At 40.8% G+C, this 20,129-nt stretch overlaps 1 protein-coding gene across 4 annotated transcripts in view; it reads left to right on the top strand.

The window, feature by feature from the left end:
- Window positions 1-20,129, top strand: part of LIMCH1 (LIM and calponin homology domains 1) — a 177,966-nt gene that overhangs the window by 11,552 nt on the left and 146,285 nt on the right. The gene's annotated exons all lie outside the window — the stretch shown is intronic.

Genomic DNA, 20,129 nt, shown 5'->3' with positions numbered 1-20,129 from the left:
GGAGCTCCAATATGAAGCATCAAAATGACAGTTTCCCATGGGAAACTGTGCTCCAGTATAGCCAGGAAATAGGTGCTATTGGAAAAACTGCTGTTGGAGAAAGGGCTGTCAGTGTTAGCTATGGGCAGTGAACATTTTCCAGTGCGTGCAACATCAACCAGGTTGAAGTTTTCTTTTAGGATTGAGAAGGAGAAGTTGGCCATCTCATACACAAAAAAAGTGAAAGAGCAAAACATAAGCTCCTCTTTTTCTGTTTGGTGGAGAAAGAGAGTACTTTAGACTCAGAACAGTCTCTAGAACTGCTTTAGACTCAGAACTGCAATAGCATGCAAGCTGCAAGTGGTTGGTGAAGCAGATGTGATAGAGTCGACAAAGTTGAGATGTCTACACATGTCCAAAACTCTTGCTGGTGCTCTGTTGAGGATAAACTTTCATTTCTTCAACAAAAAGTGAATTGGAAAAATGGCTCTTCTTACAACGTAGAAAGCTGCTCTGCTGGCAGGGGAAGAAGGTCACTTCAAATGTGCTCACTTGTGTCCTTTGTTGTCCAGAGGTGTATCATGGCAGATTTCCTTAGGACAGTGGCATGAGACGAAAAGAGCTGCTGTTTGACAATTCCTCCACAACCAATTACATTATGGGTTGCCATGAAAGTATTTTGTAAACAACTGAGCTCGTCCTGAACCAAGCTTGTCCTACTCCTCAGAGCTATGATTTCTTCCTGCCAGAAGCCTAATGACCTTTTGGAGGGAAAGAGCATGTTTGGGAATTTCTAGAGTGTAGTAACTATAGCTCTTTCACTCCCAGTGCAGTGACAGAATATTTGGAATAATACAAGTAGGAGAATTACAACTTTGTTTTTGTTAATAAAGCAAAATGCCTCTTTCTTGCTCATCAACAACCTCTCTGACTTCAAATATGATTTTTTACTGAAGGGCTTTGGACCATTTTACCTGCTGTTTGTGTGGGCAAAGTTGGGGATTTTTTTGTCTGTAAGTGACTGTCCAGTAATCCATCTGTTATTGCACAGCAGTATGGGTAGCAAAAGGCACTCACTTGAGGCATCTGTCACATGGATGCTGCCAGCTGTCTGCATCCTATATGCCTTAAGGGCTTTAAATATCTTTATGTAAGATAATGATTATTGCAAGCTCACTTGAATAATTTTTATGTGATTGGTCATCCATGCTCCTGGTGTCTTCATATCCTGGTGCAAATAGCTTCGAGTTTTTTCTCCTAAACTTGCTCAGGAAAAAAAAGTTAAATTTAGTTGAGAGAAGGAAAGAGATGAGGAGGAGCAGAGTGTGGATAAAGAGCTTCAAGAGAATACACCCTGTAACAGGCACTTCAGAGAATATAAGCTAGATCAGGCATTTCTAATCCACTGTGAAAATCTCTTTTTCCTCTGGGAAGTCCTGGTTGGAGTGGGGATTTCAGGCCTGATCATGTTGCAGGGACGATGCAGCTCTTTCTACTGGAAATATTTGATAGCAGTTCTGACTAGAGTAAGCTGCTCAGCAAAGCTTAATAGAGCTTCTCTGGTACATTGTTTCTGTGAAGTTGTTTCTGTGAAGTTGTTTCTTCAACAGTTCTGTGCTAGCATGTAGTATTCCTTTCCACCTCAGTAGAAAGTTAAGAAGCATGAGTACAGACAGGTATCAATTTACCAGATCATCTCTTTGGAAGACACTTGGACTTGACTCTCAAATTCATTCCAATTACCCTGCTGTGTTTCTGAAGAGAATAGTTGCTTCTTTCCCTCTCTAATTCTGTCTTTCTCCTGCATTAGTCCCGTTTTTAAGGTAGAAGGTAGAGGCAGATTTTAGTTAAACTGTGGTGTCAGCACCTGCTTTTGCTTTGAGGTTAGTCTGAACAGCTCTAGGCAGTTGTTCCTCTAGTCAACTTGAACAGCATTTTATCCTCACAGCTGTTTTGCTGACATTATTCCCAGTTAATTATTCACTGGGATTAAGAGCTTTCTGCAGCCAGAACTCTTTGCTGGGAGTGTGCTATCATTTGGCAGACCCATTAAATCAGTAATTCTACAGTGCTTAAAAATTTTAATTTGCCCCATATCCTTCATATTTGGAGTTCCAGCTTAATTGCCTTGTGGGCAAAGAGTAAAGATTTACTACAAATACCCTCATTTTTCTACCTTTTCCCCTCCTCCACAATATTTTCAAGCCAAAACCTTAAGAACCACACTTTGCTAAGCTTTGCTTCTTCTTGAGGTACCACAGATATGATGTATGTGCTTGAGACTCTGTATACAACTGTTTCTTGAACACTGAGTGAAGTCTATAAGCAACAAGAAGGTCACTCTCAGCATTTGTTTGCATTGTTCACTCCCTGAAGATGATTATTGTAATTTCCAGATTTGGCCCCATGGGTAACATGATCCTGGGAAGAGAGTTACTGTAATGGTGGTGATGCTGCCACTGGTGCTATGACCTGCCAGTGCTCGGTGGTGCAGGTGGTGTCCTTTCAAACCGATATCTTCCTCCTTCTTGTAGGTGGCCACAGCAGTTCTTGCCAGCACAGCTGGGCTGGGTATAACTAGAGGAGAGTGCTTTGTGTTTTGGGCACACTTGATGCTTGAATGGCCATTTCTCTCACTTCTCTGCTGCTTGGCAGTCACCTGTATGTATGTCACTCGTGTCTTATGCTTTGGGAGCTCCAGTTTTAAGCTAATGTGTAAGTGTTCCTCCTGTAATTAAAATCAGTTATATTTTGGATCTGTAGCATAGTTTATCCTGGCACTGGTCCAGGCTGGATGGAGAAGCTTTGTTCCCCTGTGCAGGCTGTTTTACTGCTGCTAAGCAGGTAAAAGGAAGAACTCTGATTGGGGTGTGTGCTCTTGAAACATCTGTTTTTTTACTAATATGTTTCTCACTGTCATTGGATCTCGTGCATAATGAAGAGACTGTTAAGCATATGTATTAGTCTCTCATGATCTGCATTTGATTTCAGCTCTAGTGCCACCTACTCACACATTGAGTGTAGTTTGGTGTAGTTCTAGAAAGAATTATAATAACCTCTTAATTTTTATCACAATTTTTACCTTTTCCCTTGGCTCATTTTATTTCTCCTGCTACCAGAGGGCATTGAATGAATTTGAGATGCTTCTGATGGACAGTACTCTTGTGGGCTAACCATGGGCGTGGAAGGCCAAAAAGGAAGGAGGTTTTTATTATTAAAAAGAACAAAGTCTTAAATAATTAAGGACAAAAGAACTGATGTCCCTTTTGACAGGAGGTAAATTTCCAATACCCTGTTCAGCTGATGTGTGTTGTATTTTCAGACTTAACTGACTTTGGTTTAAGACACTACTAATTTCAAATACCAGCCCAATTTGTATTTGGAAAATATTTGGCAAAGCAGGTGATTTCACACGTATGATCTGGCACAACAGAATTCTGTCTCTGGAAGCATAGAATAATATTAAATAGTATTATGAAAGGATAAAATTTCTTCATAATATGTCTGTAATCAAAAGGTTCATCTTCTTAAAACTCAAAACTATAAAACCTGACTTGCTTACTTTAATGTCATCAGCAGAAAGATTTACTAGCTAAGTTTTGAAAAATAATTTTTTCTTAAGTAGGAGAATCAATTTATGTGTCCATCTTTCCCTCAAAGACCAAATAATTTAAATCCCAATCCTTCTGTTTCTACTGTCGTCTGCTAGGCTACCCCAAGGATAGGTTTAGGGCCAAATTGCAGACCAAGCAGGTGATTCAGCTAAGCTTGTTGGAAGTGGGAGTGGAATATGGCTTTCTGGGCCTTTGTTGTTTGTGCAATTAAAATAAAAACTGCCAGCCCTGACCTACAAAGCCAAAGACAATTGGTGCCCAAAAGCCCACCAACTTGCTTCCATTTTCATTTTTATGAAGTAGCCTATAGAGATTCCTATGTAATACTTCTGTTACTAATATTGCTTGGAGTTTGACAGCTTTTGAAAGTGGCCAAGACTGGATTCAAGACTGTAGCTCATGATGATCTCTTTATTTAGTCCTTGCTTGGGAGATTGTGTAAGTTTGTGTCTTGAAAGACCATATTTTGTGTATTTCCACTGTTGGTGTCTCATTTCTTTATTGAGTCCAGATGTTTACTAGTTTTGTTCTCTAGCACTCTGATTTTAGGGTAAGTTTTGTAACTTTAGATAGAGTGAATCCTTCTGGTTTCTTGGTAGTTGTTATATTAAGATTATACACCTGAATTTTTACAGGAGACTTATAATTTTACCTTAGAAATTTAGCATGCTAAGAGTAACTTGGCATTAGCCAGTTTGCTGTGTTTTGGTGTGGCTTTATGCTAGAGTAGCAAAAGTACATTATATAACCGAAATGGGAAACAAAATTATTTGCATTTTTTAAGTACACCGATGATTTTTTAAGAATCTATTATGATGGCTTCCTATACCATAGAGGTCAGTTGATATAATATTGCAGAGAGCTGAGGAAGGCTTTGTTTATTACTCCAAGAATACCTGACTTCCTACACCAATAGAGCTTTCATGTATACAGTACCAGAAAATCCAGCTTCACACCCTCATGAGCAGCAGAGATTGGAAAAAGACAAGTGAACACTAGTGCAAATGATAGTTTCCTGTATAGATAAGATATGTGTGGGCTAATGCGGGAGTTTTAGCCTTCGCTAAAGCCCAGACAAACTCTTTGACTTGAGGACAGCACAACAAACCTTCCTCATTTGGACTTTTAAATTTTTTTCTTTACTGGTTTTCATTTCAACATTTACTTTGTCTGACTGTTCACTCTTTTGGCACTTCATCTCCTGGCCTATACTTGCAACATTTGTTAGACTGAATTGCATGTACAAACTTAAAAATGTTAAATTATGAAGAGGTGTGATGTGTTCTCCCTGGGAAAAGATAGATAGGTTTTTACTTTACTCATACAGTACCTAGCATCTCAGAGCCTGATTTCCCTGAAGACTGCTAAATGCAAGTGAAATAAGAATTATCTGAGTAATATGTTTCTGTCTTCAGTCTTGGAGAACGTGATGAAATTTGCAAGGTCAGGCCTGCTGAAATAATACAATAGTGTTGTTTCTGCAAGCTCAGTTCTCCTTCATGGGCATGCATATTAAATACATGGTCACTGCTGTGTTTCTTCTGAGTATCTCTTTAGTGCACAGAATGAATAGCGCAGCTCTCAATGAACAGCTATTCAGTGTTTCATTTTCTCCTTACTGTTCAACATGCAGTCCTATGCCATGTTCTTTGTGTGTAGTTCAAACCAAATTCCAAGGACAGAATTACTTTCTCAGACTTTAGTGGTGCTCATCACTAAAGTACCTTTGCAAAAAAGTTCTTTGCAAACATGAATCTTATTTCATGCCTTCACTGTAAGTACCAGGACTGTGGTACAGAGAAATTGATTCAAGACTGTATGCTAATTTGAGACTCTTAAAACCTTGTATTCTTTGCCATGTACTTAGCATTCTGTAGCATTATAGAGGCACAGCTATGGCTCTCTTCCGTGTGCTGGGATGCCAGGCACTCATAGCAAATGAGCAACGTGTGACTACTAATCAGCTATCAAAAGCTTGGTATCAGTGACTGGACTAGTAACACCACTGAGGACAGTGGCACAAGCCAGGACAGTATTCAAATCTCAGATCAAGCATGTAGCTGGCTGAAATATAAGATCATCTCTTCAACTCCCTGCAATTCTGTCCTGCTTTTGCTGCCTACATACAAATTATATGGGCAAGAAAATATCATTGTCCTTGCCTGAAATGTTGGTTTCTATGGCTTTCAATCTGTCTCCTGTGATATGAATGATGTAATGAATTTGTCTTGTTTTAATACCAGTTCTTTATTATTAATCATTCTCAGGCAGTTTCCTCTTCTGTCTTCTCATTTCTCTTCCTCTCATACCGCACTGGACTGTGTGCTTTAAAGTTAGCACCAGCCTAAGAGAGAGAGAAGCACTGGTGCTGTTGAATCACAAGATTTGGGACTCTTCCAACAGGAAAAAAGCAGGGCTGAAATGCCCTTAGCAAGGAAACCTTTGTTTTATTCTATCAGGATACAGTTCTAGTGACTTATTTCCCTTGATAATAGATGATAAACTACTTTAATTGTTAATACTTTCCTGATTAGCATAGCAGACCTTCTGTCTTCACCTCCCTGGATAAAGACAATTAAAGGCTGTGTCCAACACAAATTTTTTGGCTTATTATACACATTTCAACTGGAATATAATGTTTTTCATGCTTATGATCACTTTTTGGAAATAAGAAGTCGTAATGAATTAGGAGTCCATACATTCAAAGTTTTGAAATGACATGTGGTAGGAGAAAGGGCTGGGCAGGCCAGCTCGTAACATCTGTCCTGCTGTGTGGACATCACCTGTTCCTTGGTATTCTGGTTGTCTGAATTTTTGGCTGAAATTTAGCATGTGAAGGTTACTAGATCAAAATTTGTCTGTCATAAAGGCTTTGGAAGCTATCACTATCACTATGCTCATTTAAATCTGCTTTATCTCAATAATATCTTCACTAGCTTCTGTAATTAGAATGAAAAGTCAAACTAAGATGATTCATTTAATACCCACTGTGCCCATTATTATCACACCATAGTATTCATTTGTAACTCTCTGACATCTTAAATGTCTTGTGGCAGATTTGAAGTAGGCATCTATTTTTTTTTTAAGTTTAAAAATCTAAAAATTTCATTTTCCTCTTTTGATCAAGCTGTAAGGTGTAAAAACTGCGTAAGGCAGTTAGGTACATTTATAAATAGATGCACATAATTTTTATAGTGGTGAAAGGAGAAATTAATTAATTTCTCTGTAACAAGGGGAATTGCACAGTAAGAAAGGATCCATAATAAATTTGACTAGGAACTGCAATAAATTTTACTTCATCTTGGTAATCAATAAATCAATTCAGTGTCATGGAAGTAGGATGACTCGGAGTCCAAGTGGTATGTCTGATGTGACCCACAAGACAACAATGCTTTGAGCATAACATGATAAACGTTCACAGGTAGTGGGCATTTGAAAAAATGAAGGATCCTTAAAGGAATATTGTGTAAAATAATCCAAACAGATATAGTTGGCTTTTATGCCCTTCTGTCCCCATAGGACTTCTCTGGGCATGTATGAGTCCTATTGCAACCCAGAACAGTCAGTGCAGTTGTAGGAACAGTCCTGTCTCAAGATACAACCCTTCAGTTGTAAAATATGTGAGTATTTTTGAGGCCAACTGTTGATAAACACAGGTCCTACCAGCTCGTGATTTGTCATGAAACTGGAAGGCCTAAAGAGAAGGTTTGTGTTAAGTGGGCACAGAGGAACACCAACTATGCATTTAAAGTGATGTCATGTTTCCCTGTAGATAAATCTTGGAAGGCTCTGGGGACAGCCAAGTGCAGTATCACATTCAGGTAGAAGGGAAATTTCCGGCTCATCTTGGTGAATCATGGTTGAATCTGAAGAATGAATGCCTTGGAGATCGTTCAGGTTTAAAAAAAATATTTTCTATTTGCAAAGTACATGGTGATCCTTTAAAAGTAGTGGTAAAAGTCTGGGCTTTGTATCTGTTTTTTGTGCTGTGACTGTAACATGAACTGCTTTATCTCATGTAAAAGCTTCAGGGAATTAGAAAGCTATATATTTAAGTTAAGTTTTAGGATGCCCATTGTAAGACTTGTGTTACCATTTTCACTAGATAAGTGTTGATCAGAAAGGAAACCTTATCTGTCTGGCTTTGAAGCACAGGGTCTACATCATACAAGTCTCTTTTGGTGTGTTGGCATGAAATCATCTCTCAGAACAATAGCTGCACTATGACAGTGCGTAGAAGTAGAGGATAGGCTCCCAAAAGGAGTCACCAGTAAGCAGAATAAAAGGTTTGGCTGGAACCCTGGGAAAATGCTTTCAGCTAGTGTCTCTTGTGGAAAAAGAGGAGAAACTTGAGATTTTAGCACAAGGTAGCTTTGTGCAGTTTTCTGTTGATGGCAAAGAGAACGTGGAAAGTTGCATGGCCGACACTTGATAACCAGGCACCAGGAAAAATACCTTTTTATGTTATATCCTCTAGGTCCAGGTGGCTTCTGAAAAACTGAAAATATACCCTTTTTTCCAAAGTAGCTGACCTTGAAGTAATGGGAGGAGCTGGCAAAATTAACCCAAAAGGGAATTTTTGAAGCTGGAGTGTGCCTGTTGCACTAATTTGAACCAGACATTATCTTGTGTGGGCTCTAGAAAAAACCCCAAATAAAGTAAAGAAGGTACTTGTGTCATGCTGGCTAGAGTGTGGTCATCATATCTGGGCCTTGTTTATTCTTCCTATTCCTTCATTATGTGTGAGCACCATCAGTTTACCATCTCTGAAAATCAGAGTTTGTATTCTGCAAAGGCTGGAAGAAGGCAGCTGGCTTACTCCCCAAGTGCTTTCTTGGGTGCTCTTGCAGAAAGCCTTATAGAAGACAGCCACAATTTACCAGTCTTTATCTTGTCACTCTAAAACTTGTGGGTTGAGGTTTTGGGCAGTGGAATATGTTTTTGTAGACTCATTAGAAGCTGTTTTCCTCTGACTTCTCTGACTAGGGTCTCACAGGATTTTCCTGAAACTCTTCTACGTCTTCTTGTGGTTTTAGGACAACATCTTAGTTCACTCATCAGATGTTACTGAAAACCCAAATTCTGAATACAAATATATACAAATATACTTTTTATGACAAGGTAACCCACCCAGTTGATCAAGGGAAGCCAGTTGATCTTTTTGAATTTCAGTAAAGCTTTAGGTACTGTCTCTCACAGGATCCTTCTGGACAAACTGTCCAGCAAACAGCTGGATAAACACATTATGTGGTGGGTGAGCAATTGGCTCATGGGTCGAGCACAGAGGGTAACAGTGAATGGGGTAACATCAGACTGGTGACCTGTCACTAGTGGGGTTCCACAGGGCTCCATCATGTGCCCTGTGCTCTTCAACATCTTCATAAATGACTTGGACACAGGACTGGAAGGGATACTAAGCAAGTTTGCAGATGACACAAAAGCTGGGAGGAACTGTGGACTCCCTCGAAGGCAGGGAAGCCCTGCAGAGAGACCTTGACAAATTGGAGCACCAACCATGGGAAGTTCAACAAGGGGAAGTGCTGGATACTGCACCTGGGGTGGGGCAACCCTGGATGTACATACAGACTGGGGAATGAGATGCTGGAAAGCAGTGCCATGGAAAGGGACCTGGGGGTCCTGGTTGATGGCAAGTTGAATATGAGTCAGCAGTGCCCTGGCAGTCAGGAGAGCCAACCATGTCTTGGGGGGGAACCAGGAAAAGCATTGCCAGCCTGTTGAGAGAGGGGATTGCCCCGCTATGCTCTTCACTGGGGCGGCCTCACCGTGAATATTGTGTGCAGTTTTGGGCACCACAATATAGGAGAATATAAAGCTATTAGAGACTGTCCACAGGAGGGCAACAAAGATGGTGAAGGGCCTTGAGGGGAAGCCATATGAGGAGAGGCTGAGGGCACTTGGTCTGTTCAGCCTGCAGAAGAGGAGACTGAGGGGAGACCTCATTGCAGTCACAACCCTTGTGAGGGGAAGAGGAGGGGCAGGCACTGATCTCTTCTCTGTGGTGACCAGTGACAGGACCTGAGGGAATGGCCTGAAGTTGTGTCAGGGGAGGTTTAGGTTGGAGATTAGAAAAAGATTTTTCCCTCAGAGGGTGACTGGGTGTTGGAACAGGCTCCCCAGGAAAGTGGTCACAGCCCCAAGCCTGACAGAGTTGAAGAAGCGTTTGGATGATACTCTCAGTCACATGGTGTGACTCTTGGGGATGGTCCTGTGCAGGGCCAGGAGCTGGACTCAGTGATCCTTGTGAGTCCCTGGGTCCCTTCCAACTCAGCATATTCTATGATTCTGTGAAATTGGGGAGAAAATAAACAAGCAGACAAATACACAAGGGGAAAAAAAAAGATTTGCAGAGGAACTCTTAATGACAGATTTGAATAAACAAAGTTGATTCACAACTTTGTCACGTCTTATCACCTCTTAAGGAACGTGATAACTTTTCTTCCAGTACTCAAGTAAAGGTGGCGAGTGAAAATTCTAAAGCTAGAATTTTTCTTAATTGGTCTTGTCAAAAAGTAGATTATTTTCTCACATGAGCTAAATATCTGAGCTTTATGTAAACTGTTTGCTTGGCATATTAAGTTTTGACTGGGAAAGATAGTGTTGAAGCTTAAATTTATTCTGCAAATTCAGTTCCTGTGAAGATTATTGTGACTGCCAATGTAAAAAGCATCACCATCTTTATTTCAGGAGAAAATGAATTTCAACATAGCAATGTTATGACATACTAAGTTGAAGTTCCTTTTACAACTGTTCACATGCATCTATGAGTCAAAGCAGGATGACACGTAGAGACTGAAGCAGTATTTTGATTGTCAGTCTTCAGCTGGCTTTTATTCCATCTAACCATGTATACAGTGTGGAATATATGTAGCTGCAGGACACCTGACCATTTCATCCCTCCCCCTTAGATTCAGTTAAGGGATTGCTGTTAGGGGGACGAAGATGGTGACCAGCTTCACACACTTGGAGGCAGCTCATGCCACCTGCTCTAAGCTGGCCTTTAGCTCTAGCCAAAGACCACCCATCTCTCTGAGGGCTGACCTCAGACATGGACTTCACTATGAGGTGACGCTGTCTGAGCACAGCCAGCATCCTTTTCCGTTGTACTTGGCTGGCATGCTGGAAAATAGCTTGTTTGTGGATCTTCTTTTTTAATTGTGAGGGTTTAACACTGTAACACAGATCTCCTCATCATTGCTGAACCTAAGAATATGCTTATCTACTGATGCCAGAGTTCTGACCTAATTTGGCTTTCAGAGATCCCCATGTGCTGTTCTTGCATGGCACATTTAAGAGCCTTGATGCTTCAATAAAGTTAAGAATCTGTTATATGCAGCCCTTCCACCTTAGCCACAGAGTCCCTGTGGCAGTATTTCCCCTTTATTTTCCTCCTGCTGCTACTTCCATACAGTTGGTTTCTTGGCCTTGTGATTATGACCCCTAAGTGTATTATTAGGCAGGTTCCTCTGGGAGGTAATTCTCCCTGGTGTGAGAATTGTCCCTCTTTCCCTCCTTTTCCTTATCTCTTGCTTTGTAGATTTTTGCTCATATTAGAGTAAAACCAAGACCTAGTGCACAGCAAAGTAGATGAGTCATTTGAATACTTGATAGCTGTTATCCCATGGTATATATACACAGAATCTAAACAGCTAATCAGTACGAAACACGTGTTGACATTCTCCAACCAGCACTAATAGCATCATATATGAGAACAGCTGTACTTCTCCAACACTAAGGAGCAAAATCTACCTCTAGGATAGCCATGCATGTAAGTGGGCATTGTCTCCAGCTGGACCCAGGAATTTTGATCTTAGACATCTGAGGTGAGACAGAGTATTGTTAGCCAGGTTTGGTGCCCAGAAAATGTTCTGTAAATAAATGTGGACATCTGAGTGCCTTCAGTAAGGCACCTTGCCTGCCAGTTTCGTGACAGGACTCATCCAGCTGTATCACTGATGCAACTCAATGGGGAATCCTCCAAAAGGGGAAGGCTGTATCCAGAACACAGCTTAAATGATGCCTGTGGCCATCTTTAAGCATGCCATTCCTTTTCTAAAACATATACTGAAACCAAATATCCCTGTCATGTCCAGCTGTTCCTGGAATTCTCTCCTCCTCCTCCTCCCTCTCCTCCCAGATCTGATTCTTTCCCTTCTATTCTGTCTTGACCAAATGGTTTGCTGGCCTCAAAAAAAGACTACTCCTAACCTGGTGTCTGCCGCTCTTCCTGGCTGTGAGACTTGCAGCGTTTCCCCTCTGTTTTTAAGTGCTGTTGCCACTCTGCCAGCAGAAGCAATACCATGGAGATGGCTTGCTAAGTTAGGTACCTTTTTAGCCCAGCCAAAACCCATTCTAGAGATGGGCTGACCCACTCAAATGCTAAGCAGGTCCTGCAACAGCCTTTAGGCAGGGCTTTATCAGGGAAGAAGTGTCAACTGGAAATGTAATAGGTCAAAATATAGCAGAATGTGGGTTTAATGTCTGATTTCATCGCAGCTGATATATAGGTAGATTGTTACCACTGCCATAATGCCATCCATCAAGGAGAGAACATGGTGGACAGGATTATTGACCAAGCCTCTAGCTTTCCCAGGGACAATGGGCTCAAAGAAAGGGCACATAAATTTGTATTTTTTAAGTGTTGTTGTGTCTAAGTTAAGCCAGAAAAATGGCATGTCCTTACTGTTCTCAGAGCTATGAGGTGAAGGCTGTGCTGAGGCGGCTGTCTGGTTAAAAGGAGAATGACTGCTCTTAAACGTGCCATAAGGTGATGCTTCATCCCAGCCTCTCGTTGCCTGAGGTTAACCTCAGACCGCAGCTGGAGTGCTCAGCTCCAGTGCAGGGCTCCTGGGGTCAAAAGTGTGCTCACATGATTTTTCTGTTTAGTTCAAAGATAAGAAAAAAATTAGTTGGGTGGAAAAAATAAAACCCAAACTCAGAACTTAAAGGACTGCAGGGTGATGATTGATATACATAGATTTTAAGGAAAATGTAGTTTGAAAACTGCAGCTTTGTCTTCACGAAATAACCCAAGTTCTTTCAGGGAAGGTAAAGGCAGCTCCATTCTTTTCTTCTGCACATCAGTCATTTAGAGGTGATGTATGTTCAGGGAATCAAATTACGCAATGAAGTGCAAAGCTCCTTTAATGGACTCGAGATGCTCTGCAGGGTAAGAGCATTTTGAAATTCTTGGATTTGGTTTTGTGCTTTGCCCCCATTTTCTTAATCAACACCCTTCCCTCCCCTGCCTTCTGGAAGCTGTATTTTTGTATTTGTGTGTGACTTTTTCAAGTTGTTTTTGCATGTGGCTTTGTCTTTCTTTTTTTTTTCTTCTCCTTTCATTTCCCCCCTTTAAGGGGCAATTATGAAACTCCTGGCATTTCTGGGTGTTCCTACTTGCAGTTGATGTTCATGGTTCATTTTCATCACTGAATGGGAAAGAAGAGGAATAGGATAGTGTTCTTTCAGTCTGCCTACACTTGCTGCAGAAAAAAACCAGCTTTGCTTGTCTTTGAATTTCTATGGGTAGAATAAAAGGATCTCAGATCTCTTTTGACTGCCTGTTGCTTGTTGGCACATATATATATATATATGTGTATATATATATATATATATGTTCACTAAACTATCTTGGCAGTCCCAGGGAGGGCAGCTGAGGTAGTGCTGCCTTGTGCCAAGCTCAGTGAAGCTCAGTGATGTGCTCTTGTTGTGACATTGCTTACAGCTGCTGGGCTGAACTGTGTCAATTAGTTGTGGAATTAATCTGGTGGCAAAAGGCATTGTTCATCTTTTGCCAGGGAGGTCTTCAAAATAGTTCAGGTCTGAACTCTATTGTTGGAGTGGGGGTGTCTGTCCTCTATCCTTAAACTTTTGCAACAAGTCCAAATAGCTGCTTCTTTTTGGACAAATTTAGAAACTACTATCATGTTGCTTGTAGCTTGTGGCATGCAGTAGAACTGGGAACAAATGTCTGCACAATGATATACTTGATACCATTTGATCTATGGAATGCCACACTCCACCCCCACCCCCCAATTTTTTTCTCCATTTTTCAACCCCCTCACTCCTGTGGAGCTGCCTAGTGGTTTAAAATTCTGCCAGCTCTTAAAAACAACTAAATCATCCATGTAGTGTACTGAAAGACTGAGATAACAAAAGTTTTCTATTTGCAGAACATGATGCTAAAGGTTTTATTACCCTCCCCCCCAAAAAAAAATCCTTCAAAAAGTAAAACCTCTGGGTGTAAATCAGGCTTTTGAAGCAAAGTGGTATTCTTAGTGGGCGTGTGTGTTGAGTCTGTGATGCGAAAAACTGCTCTCAAGCTGCAGTTGTTTAAACCTTCCTGCGTTATCCTGGCTTGCTTTCTTGTGGGATGTTGAAAGCTTTCATTGCTATGCAGTTTCTCCGTCTGTGGCTGATGTTTGATCCCTCTGCTTTCTAACTCTTGTTACTTAAGAAGTAACAAGAAATGAAAGCTCTTGTTCACAGGTTTACTGTCCCAAAGAATTCATTTTAGTAAGGGGGCTTTCTGGTTTTTGTGTGGTTGGTTCCCTCTCCCCCCTTTTTTTTTTCCTTGACTGTTCAGTGTTAGCAATTTATTGGAAGAGTGCTTCTAACTTATAGCCATAGGAAATACAGGTGTCAGCTGTCTCACACAAGAGTTGTCACTGATTAATTTAGAGATTAGTAGACTCATTTAGAAAGTGCGGTTTTCCCACTCAGCTTTACATGGCTCATCAATTAAGGGGTATTCCTGGCAACCAAATTTTTTCAAACCATAGCGGTAATGCATTTGCATTATTAATGAAGGTTGGATGAGCTTTGGGACAGCCCTGTTGCTGCTGAATTTTCTCCTTTTTTAAAGCTGAAGGTTGCTGTTTATTAAACAGATGCTACCTGGCAACCTTGCTCCTGGCATTGGCTCCCACTGTACAGATCAGCATTACAGTGTTCACAGTGGTCAGTAGGTGATCCAGCTCACATGTGGCACCCATAGGCAGTGCCAAGTCCCTGGCATTTCTGTTTGCCTCACGTGGATCATGGTGACTTCTGTTCTGTATTACAGTGACCAAAGACATAGCTGTAAGCCAGCAGCAGGTGGAAGGTTGTTGATTTGAGAAGCAGGTGTCTGCTAATACCAGGTAAGGCTTTGAGTGGCTTTTCAAAGTCCACAAAAATTGGATGTGTTACCCAGTGTGCAACAAGCCAGTAATTACACACTCAAGAGAGAAACTGGTTATTTATTTCAGAGTTGTACAAGCATGGGTGCTTGGTGGTATTTTACAAGTCAAGCACACCAGCTATCAAAACTTTTTACTATTTATACATTTTAGCAAACAAAGGAATTAATGTTCATTGGCTACTCTCTTCTCATGCTAATTAGTCCACATGCTTGGTCTTTCTCTTCTTTTGAGTTGGTGGGTTTCTTGGGTAAGTGGTCCATGAGTTAGTGGTCACGATTTCCCCCTGCTGGAATTACCTTTTACCCAGTGGGAGCTGATTCAGCACAGTTGCTGAGTTGGCTTTATTAGTTTCTTCCTTATCTTGGGAGTTCTGCCAAATGTCCTTGTGGCCCATAAATTCTGCATTCTTTGTGTCCACTCTCAGTAGTTCATCCTTCTTCCCAAGCTTTGTTAACCTCCCCCTAGGTCTGAGAGCATTGAAGCATATCAAGCCCTAAACCTTAACAAGGCAATTCTACCAATAAGTATTTCTTTTTCTAGCACCTGGACATCACTTAGAGCTTGTTAGCTGCTCTTTGTTTCACGGATTAAATCTCCCTTCCAGGAGAGTCTTTCCTTCCCTTCTCTGGCCCGAAAGTACACAAACATGAAACATCAAAAAAAATATCCTTTATCAAGAAAATTTTACATATTCCGCATTTTGAAACAAAGTCAGTAGTCTCCAAGGGAAGGAGACCTTGGAAATTTAATGAAAAGTATCCATTCTCCTTCAGAGACATCTTCACTGTCAAGCGCATGGAGAAGACACAGTTTGAGAATAGATATTCTGCAAATAGTTCCTGTGAACCCTTATGGATCTGTCTTTCTCTCTTTTTTTTTTCCTTTTTTTTTAGTGCTTTACTTGCTCTTCTTGGCCCTGCCATGAATGATCTCTTGCAGTGCACTGTGCATTTTCCTGCTGTGGAAAGGGCAGCCAAACAGTAAACAATAGATTTATGTTTGGTCTCTGATTGTAAATTAAAACGAATTTTTTAAGTTGGAGGTTTGACTTTCCATAAATTATATCTCATCAGTTGTCAGATGTAACACAATGGTTTAAATCCTCTGGAACAGAAAGGAGGCCTTATGTACTTGGATACTCCCATCTGTTAGTGACTGCTAAGAAATGCCATCATCAAATCTGCACTGGTGTGTTAGTTTTGCTCAGCCCTACAGGTCAGAGTACACATTGTCAGGAAGGGTCCCAGGTTTCGGGGAGGGACAGGAAATTACAGTGAACAGGAAAAATGGCACTGCTGATAAACATGTGATTTTGGCGTAGGTTGTGGTTGCCAAGCATCAAGATTGGAAAGGTAGCTTTTGGTTTGTATTGAATGACGTTATGATAGAGGACCTAGACAAGATTATCCCATTTAGAGTAGTCAAGCAAAATAACTTCCCTGAAGTGTTGATTTGAATATTCTGTGTGACAAGTGGTAAGTTAAAATTAGTCACTTCTTATTCCTTACTATAAAATCACTCTTATTCGCACGCTTCTAAAATATCTGTACTACAGTAAGTACATACAAATGTATAGATTTTTTTGCTCCTGTTCCTTGTTTGTAATATTGATTAGCATCTTCAAGCCATAAGTGGAAATAAAGGTAAAAAAATTATTTTGATTGCGCTAAACAAAACACTGTGATATGAAAAAGTAACAGCTTCTTATCAAGAAGATAAGAAGATATCATGTTTCTTAGATGATATCTCTGTCTGAAAATAAACTACTAACAGTGTGTAAAGAAGATAATGGCAATTATTCAGTTTTCAGCAGCTTTATAATGTTTCTCCTTTAGCATTTTAAGTGTGCTGTATGAAAGTATATCTGCATATTGAAAATTGTTTGGAAAAATACAAAAGAAAACACAGTGGCAAATAACTAGAATGATCACCTGACTCTCAGAATTTCATATACACTGATGATTTATAGTTGTTGTAGTTACTGTCCTAAAAGACTTATGTGAGACATGAAAACATCTAGAGGAGGAGTGTTGTTCTGCCAGGAAAATTGTAATAATTAAAGCTATTTCACAAGAGCAAATGACTGAGGAGATGTTTGTATGAAGATTGTTTTGTGCTTGTAGAATTCTAGTAGCTTTGAAAATGTCTACTGTTCCTTACTTGGTTTTATAAATTCCCTCCCAAGTAGTTTATGATGTTCACTAAATTAATCTTGGGGTTGAGCTGCTGTAGAAGCTCTCTACAAGGAACTGTAAGTGTGGAAAGATTTGGCTGTGCTAAATACACAGTTAGTATAAGAAACAACTAGCTAAGAGACACGTGGATATCCACGGATACAGGTTACTGGTTTTGTAGAATCCCTTTATTTGTCTTTTAAACTTCCCCCCCCCCATTATTTAAAATATCACTTGTATATGTTGTTTAAACCATTCTTCAGACCCATGGGTCCTGCTTCAAAACCAGAACTGGGGCAGAAATGCAAAGGTCCGTTAAGTGTACATAAAGCTAGGAGAGCTCTCTGACCCTCTACTCACTACAAAATTACATTGTGTAGAGACATAGCTAAGGAGGAGTCCTCCCTTTTATATGACTTCCAAAGAGATGAAAGTGCCTATGTCCTTCAGTATATCTACCCAAACTCTTTTGTAAGAATTGTAGATAGGATGCTCTTGCAGCCAAGGTTGGGACTGAAATTACAGAAACACAGAATCACAGAATATGCTGAGTTGGAAGGGACTCACAAGGATCACTGAGTCCAGCTCCTGGCCCTGCACAGGACCATCCCCAAGAGTCACACCATGTGACTGAGAGTATCATCCAAACGCTTCTTGAACTCTGTCAGGCTTGGTGCTGTGACCACTTTCCTGGGGAGCCTGTTCCAACACCCAGTCACCCTCTGAGGGAAAAATCTTTTTCTAATCTCCAACCTAAACCTCCCCTGACACAACTTCAGGCCATTCCCTCAGGTCCTGTCACTGGTCACCACAGAGAAGAGATCAGTGCCTGCCCCTCCTCTTCCCCTCACAAGGGAGTTGTGACTGCAATGAGGTCTCCCCTCAGTCTCCTCTTCTGCAGGCTGAACAGACCAAGTGCCCTCAGCCTCTCCTCATATGGCTTCCCCTCAAGGCCCTTCACCATCTTTGTTGCCCTCCTGTGGACAGTCTCTAATAGCTTTATATTCTCCTATATTGTGGTGCCCAAAACTGCACACAGTATTCCAGGTGAGGCCACCCCAGTGAAGAGCATAGTGGGGCAATCCCCTCTCTCAACAGGCTGGCAATGCTTTTCCTGGTTCCCCCCAAGACATGGTTGGCTCTCCTGGCTGCCAGGGCACTGCTGACTCATATTCAACTTGCCATCTGCTTGTGATCAAAGTAGATATTTCTTTTGCTGTCTGGTGTTAAAGACAACATTTATAGGGACTTTTTTGCCCTTGTTCATTTAGCAGTTGTTTGAATCAGAATGACTTAGTGCCTCTGGTGGAGCTTCATGTAGAGCAGAGAATCCTGCCAGGTGGATCGGAACTGGGAACTACTGTCTTCATTAGGTCCTTGGGGTACTTGCCACTTGAACTTGAATTGGCCCATTACATGACAGGAGGTTCAGTGAATGGAGAACACAGAGAGTACTTTGGAACTTTTTTTAGGCCTTAACATTTGGAGCTCTGTAGTTGGCTTCTCCCACTCCCTACACCTTCTGTTTGCTTATTATAGTCACAGCTGAATATAGAAAATAAAATCTTCTTGCTTATTGCAGTGGAACATAGTGTCACATGTCACACTTGTCTTCACTGGAGACTTGATTAATAGAACTGAGCTTCCTTTGAGTCATTTCTCAAGAAGCTGGTATGATACGGGTTGGTAATTCCTACTAAAAAAGCAACCTATCTTTTGTATACTTCATCCTAACGTACTGGTTTCAATCCCTAAACCAAAATTTTACTGACCCTTTAGTAGAAGTGCAAAACAATCTTGGTATGTAGTGACTCATTTTTGTAGCTCAGTTCTCCTTTGGGGAGGAAAAAATTCTCCCTCTCTTACATTCCTTCTGTCTCTTTCACACTTTGGTACAGGTTGTAAAGACATTTCATGTGTCTACTGTGTAGCATTTCCTGTGTAACAATTGAAAGCAGATGTGTGAATATGCACATGCACACTCTCCCATAGTCACATACAGTCATATGGAGCTAATGAATTTTGACTGAGCCACAGATGATGCAATAAATTTATGTGGCAGGTTTGGGAGTGTTGCCACTTGTAGATATATGCATATGGTATGTTCACTTTCCTTTTTGCTCTCTCCTTCTTCAGTATTACATGTATTTAAACAAAAGACATCAGGATGACACTTGAGAATGCTAGTATGAATATATTTTGTAAATTTTGTGACTCTTAAAAAAGTTTAGAGCAATTCTGTCTCAATTTTTTTGAATTTTTTTTTTCCTCAAAAATTATGAAAGATGCTGACTGATTTTTTTTCCATTAGCATTGCCTTTCCACATTTCATTGTGGTCTAAAATGAGACCAATGTCTAGGTTTTGGTGGGTGGCATTATTTTGTTTCTAATGTGGAGGACTTCAGCAGAGTAATGTTTGGAATTAATGCTCTGATAGAGTGGAGTTATTGGAGTTCTGTATGGAAACAAAATCAGCCTCCTTAACAGTAAAGCTTAAAGATGGCATAATCTGTATCGGTTGTTTCTATCAGGTTCATCCTTCATATAGTGCTTTTCCTGTTGACAAAATAATTGGGGGCTACGTTGGGATAGCAAACAGTACTCTCCTATTGAGCACAGAGAGGAAAACCTAGCTGCTTTCTTGACTTTTAAGGCATTTGCTTTCTAATTTTTAAGGCATTTGCTACTGCAGTTCTTCATGAGCTCTGGAGTCCATGCCAGGCTCTGTTAGAAATGCATACCCATACCTCAAGAACCTTTATCCTTTAAAAAGCAAGTAGGTTTTGCCCTGCATTCCCACCCCAGGCTCCGTGCCATGTTTAAGTAGCACAGTATCTGTCTTGCTCTCGCTCTGTGTGCGTTGTGCTCTTCTTCGCCAGTAGTGGTGCCTCTGTGAAGGAGAGGAAGGAAACTGCAAGCCAAGAAAATACTGATTGAAAACTGACGTGGGACTTTGTTGAGTGATGACCATGACAAATGGTTTGGCTGTTTTGACCCTACCACATAGGGTCCCCTCACTAACTCTCACCTATAAGATGACAGGAGAAACCCACTGCAGTTAGGTATGACAAATCCAGCAATATTTATTGCATAGCTGCTGTCCGTTGCTAGTCAGCATTGACTGGGGGGGGGGATATCAAGGGGTAGAGGTGTCACTTTA

The sequence above is a fragment of the Pseudopipra pipra genome, chromosome 4 (assembly GCF_036250125.1).
Source record: "Pseudopipra pipra isolate bDixPip1 chromosome 4, bDixPip1.hap1, whole genome shotgun sequence".
NCBI lineage: Eukaryota > Metazoa > Chordata > Aves > Passeriformes > Pipridae > Pseudopipra > Pseudopipra pipra.
This window is presented reverse-complemented; position numbering and strand designations above follow the sequence as displayed.